Source organism: Myotis davidii, unplaced genomic scaffold (genome assembly GCF_000327345.1).
Source record: "Myotis davidii unplaced genomic scaffold, ASM32734v1 scaffold642, whole genome shotgun sequence".
NCBI classification, from domain to species: Eukaryota; Metazoa; Chordata; class Mammalia; order Chiroptera; family Vespertilionidae; genus Myotis; species Myotis davidii.
Genome location: NW_006293957.1, coordinates 2,232,939 through 2,238,122, shown reverse-complemented (window position 1 = coordinate 2,238,122; position 5,184 = coordinate 2,232,939). Strand labels below are relative to the sequence as shown.

Genomic DNA, 5,184 nt, shown 5'->3' with positions numbered 1-5,184 from the left:
CTGGCAAGTGGTTGGAAGATGGGCCTCATTGCAGGCTAAGCCTAGGGACCCTACCCATGCACGATTTTGTGCACTCGGCCTCTAGTCTACACGTAAACATGTTACACTGTCTGCTTGGAAAATTGATCAGCAATGATCAGCTCTGGGACTTCACCTGGTGCAACTTTTAGATGTTAAAGATAAGAAAACAATCATCGGGCCTGGAGGCAGGAAAGATCACAGCTGAGCAGGGACAGAGAAGCAGGTGGCATCAAACTCCTTCCCAGCAGCCAACAAGCAGGAACAAAGGGAACCCAGAAAGGAAAGCATTAGCAAGGGCGTTTTATGCCCAGACACACTGTTCTCCATGAGCCACAGCTATAAAAACTATTTTAAATATTAAAACACCCAGGGAACCTTGTGACCAGACACCTTCCTGAAGGACCTGTGAGAGATGAGCTTCATCCCCACCAGGAGCTACTGGAGAGCTTTAGCCAAAAGCTGGTGGTGAGCCCTGCAAGCCAGGCTGCCCCAGGACCACAGTGGGGCTCAGCCCAGCTGGGCAGACTGAAATCAGCCAGGCCAAGATGGTTTCTGGTAGTGCTGCCTGTGTTGAGCAGCTAAATCTTATTTTTAAAATATGTTTTAGAGAAAGAAAGGGAGAGAGATCATTGCTGTGTGAGAGATGGAGCCCACACCTGGGCCTGTGCCCTGACCGGGAATGGAATCCGTGACCTCCTGCTACATGGGACGACACTCAACCACTGAGTCACACTGGCCAGGACAAGTTGCTAAATCTTAAAAAAAAAAAAAAGCGGAAAATAAGTTCTCCTTGGCTTCCTTCCGTAGTGTGGCTGCCGATGCTCGCAGACCAGTGGGTAGCAGAGAGGAAGGCAGGAGCGGCCAGGCTGCAGCCCCATGAAAATGCGTCGAGTCCCGGAATCCCAGTCACAGGAAGGAGCGGGCATACTCAGAGGAAACCCCAACGAAGGTGAGGAGGTCCCGTTTCCAGTGCTCTCCCCACTGGTGTCTGAATGTCTCTGTGCAGACATGGCATGACATGGCAGTGTTCTGTGCCATTCTTGTGCTAAGTTTGGGGGGCAATGTGTTCTTGGAATTTCACAGAGGCCTCAGCTCGCACAGTGCCCTGGAGCAGGAGCAGGAGCAGGAACAGACCTGGTGAGCCTGCGGGTGAGCCTGCGGGGTGAGCCTGTGGGGTGAGCCCGAGAGGTGAGCCTGGACGGGGTGAGCCTGTGGGGTGAGCCTGCGGGGTGAGCCTGGACGGGGTGAGCCTGCTAAGTGAGCCTGCTAAGTGAGCCTGTGGGGTGAGCCTGCGGGGTGAGCCTGTGGGGTGCAGGCTCCTTCCCTCCCTCCCTTTATGGTGAGCTGCCCGCTGCCTGGCACTAGTGGTAATCACTGTGAGCTTGTCAAAGGGCAGCTCCCTCTGCATCTCTAAAGTGAGTCTCAGACTTGACAGATTACTGACCTGCAGATCCTGATAAAAGCAGATACTGGTTCTGAAGTCTGGGGCCTGAAGTTCTTCATCCAACAAGATCTCAAGTGATGTCCATGCCCTGGTCCCTGTGGGCACTACAGTATGCTCAGCTCCCTCCAAAGGGTTTGCCAGGGAATGCTTGCTGGTGTTCCCTGGCCAACAAGCGTCCTGCTTCCTTCCCTGTAGATATCTAGCAAGATCGATAAACCATCCCAGCTGGGGAGAATCTCCAGAGGAAGCAGGACTAGTTTTGTCTACAGTGGTTATTTTCAGATTAAATCTCCCTTTTATCTTTTCAGGAAATCTCATGAGCCATGAGTCAGTTATTCACTCCTGCCTTGGAGTTTTTAATGCTTTCTTACTCATACTATATAATAAAAGCTTAATATGCTAAGTGTCTGGTCATCTGGTCATACGTTCAACCAATCAAAGAGTACTATGCTAATGATATGCTAAGGCCACTCAACTGCTTGCTATGATATGCAGTGACCACCAGGGGGCAGATGCACCAACTAGTAGGGTCCGGCCAATCAGGACTGAGCGAGATGGCTGGACATGCCCTGGAGCCCTCCTGTGGTCCCTGCCCTGTTGGCCAATCTCCTGCATTCCTCCCTGGCCCCAATCGTGCACTGGTGGGAATCCCTTGGGCTGGCCTGTGCCCTCTTGCAATCTGGGACCCCTTGGGGGATGTCAGAGAGCTGGTTTCAGCCCGATCCCACAGGCCAGGCCGAGGGACCCCACTGGTGCACGAATTTGTGCATCGGGCCTCTAGTTGTATAGATTCAAGACAGGGCTAGGTAAATTTATTTTCAAGACATCGTAGGAATATAACATAGTAAAATTCAACAACAGCAATATCCTAGTTGATCTTGATTATTCATCATAATTACATGGGGCCTCTTATTTTATTTATTTATAATTTAAAATGTTTAATTACTCTTGACATTCGATATTGCATTAGTTCCAGGTGTACGTCATTTAGAACTTAAGTGATGACCCAATACACCTGGCACCATACATTATTACACTACTAGAGGCCCGACGCACGAAATTTGTGCAAGAGAAGGCCTTCCATCCCCTGGTTGCTGGCACTGGCTTTCCTCTGGCGCCCCGGACCCAGGCTTCTCTTGTAGCCCTGGTTTCATCCGGAAGGTCATTCGAAAGGATGTCTGGAAGGACATTCTGTCTAATTAGCATATTACACTTTTATTATTATAGATTACTGACTATATTCCCTGTGCTGTACCTTACATCCCTGTGACTATTTTGTAACGGCCAATCTGTATTTCTTAATCCCTTCACCCTTTTCACCCAGTCCCCTAACCCTGGCCCATCTGGCAGCCATCAGTTTCGTCTCTGTATCAATAGGTTTGTTTATTTTGTTTTTTAGATCCCACATATAAGTAAAATCATATGCTTATTGTCTTTCTCTGGCTTATTTCACTTATCATCATGTTCTCCAGGTCCATCCTTGTTGTCACAAATAGTAAGATTTCATTCTCTTTAATGGCCGAGTAGTATTCCATTGTCTGTTTATACCACATCTTCTTTAACTGCTTGTATTTCAATTGGGGCATTTAATCCATTTATATTTAAAGTAATTATTGATAATTGTGCAGTTATTGTCATTTTCTTTATTGTCTTCTGATTGTATTTGTAGTTCTTTTTTTAAAAATATATCTTATTGATTTTTTGTTTTTACAGAGAGGAAGGGAGAGAGAGAGAGAGAGTCAGAAACATCGATGAGAGAGAAACATCGATCAGCCGCCTCCCGCACATTCCCCACCGGGGATGTGCCCGCAACCCAGGTACATGCCCTTGACCGGAATCGAACCTGGGACCCCTCAGTCCGCAGGCCGACACTCTATCCACTGAGCCAAACCGGTTTTGGCTGTATTTGTAGTTCTTAATAGTGACTTTCTGTAGTGTTATGTTGGATTCATTTATCTTTATTTCTTGTATATCTCTGGTAGATTTTTGTTTTGTAGTTAGCATGTATTTCATATATGCCAAGCTATGCTTATAGCTGTCTATTTTAAGTTGATGGTAATTTAAGTTTGAACACATTCTACTAGTAAAATCTCTACCATTTTTATTCATCCCACATTTTGTTATTATTTTTAAATTTCTTTTGTGTGTATGTGTTTGTATCCCTTAATTTACTGTTGTAATTACATGTAATCTTCCTACTTTTGCCTTTTAGTGTTGGTTGATCCATTGCTTTTATTATGTGTTTACTTTAAAAAAATGCAGCTTCCTAGGACTCGTCTCAGAGATACTGAGTCAGAATGTGGGCTGTGACAGGCACCTGCGTTTTTAAAACATCGTGGGTGATGCTGAGGCATGCCAGCTGGAGAACACTGCTCTGCAAATGAGTCCCTAGGTTGTATAACTGGTGATACAAGGCCAAACAGACAAAAATGGACAAAATAATAAGAATATTGAAGATTCAAACAACCCAGTTAACAAGCTTGATCTAATGGAGAAATATAGAACTGTGTACTCAGTAACTGGAAAACACACATTCCTTTTCAAACACATGTGTGATACCTTAACTGTCCACATACTAAGATATTGATCACGTCTCAACAGGTATGCACACCATATTCATATGAACAATACAATTATATTGTGTTTCAACAACAAAAACATTTTTATTAAAAAACTCCACATGTTCAGAAATTAGAAATATACTTCAAAACAAAGATAAAATCATAATGAATATTAGGAAATGCTTAGAATAAAAAATAAAACTACTGAATATTGACATTTGTGGGATGAAGAGAAGTGGTAATTCCAGCTCATCTTAGGAGAAAAGAAAATCTGTAAACTAAGAATATAACTTAAGAAATTTAAAAGTGAGTAACAAAGAACAAAAAGAATAGAGAAAAGGAAATATAATGCAAATGCAAAGTTGGTTCTTTAAAAAGATCACTTAAAATATTCAGAAAGATTTTTAAAAGAGCAAAAAAAGCATTATTAAAAATTAAGGAGAGCGTGCCTAAATGTAGAAAAAATAAAATACATAAATGGACTTCTCTATAAATTTGAAAATCAAAACAAGATTACCAGAAAGTATAATTTATCAAAATTAAGAAAAAATGAAAACCAACAAAATTAAGCTAATCACTAAAAAATTCCCCTATTCAGAAGACAGAAAAACAATGAGAATAAGAAAAAAGGCCAAAGCAATTTTACATGTGAATTAGAATGAACACTCAAGTAATGGATAATTCTAATAGTATGTATATTCTACTACATAATATAATCTTTACTTATAATAATAATAAAATCCCATGAGGACAGCACAGAAAAGAAAATCATAGGCCAATCTCACTCATAAACATAAATGGAAAAATCTTCAGATATTTGTTAAATGAAACCATCTTATCTAATAATAGACAAACATGGTAATTAGGCATACCTCTGACACGCTTCCCATTGGCTAATCAGGGCGATATGCAAATTAACTGCCAACCAAGATGGCGGCCGGCAGCCAGGCAGCTGAAGCAAACAGGAGGCTTGCTTGCTCCAGTGAAGGAGGAAGCCAAGGTTTCCTGCCTGCGACTGCAGGCCTCTGAGCTTGCACTCTAAGAAACAATGTTGCAGCTAAACAAACCACATGCTTTCAGCCAGCCAGCCGAGCTGGAGTTGCAACAGTGTTTCAATTATAGAAGCCAAACAAACCCAGATACCTGCTTTCCGCAGCC

The 5,184-nt window shown here is 43.0% G+C and overlaps 1 pseudogene; it reads left to right on the top strand.

Moving 5' to 3' along the window:
• The first annotated feature begins 903 nt into the window (after positions 1–903).
• LOC102752101 overlaps positions 904–5,184 on the top strand; it is a 6,347-nt pseudogene continuing 2,066 nt past the window's right edge.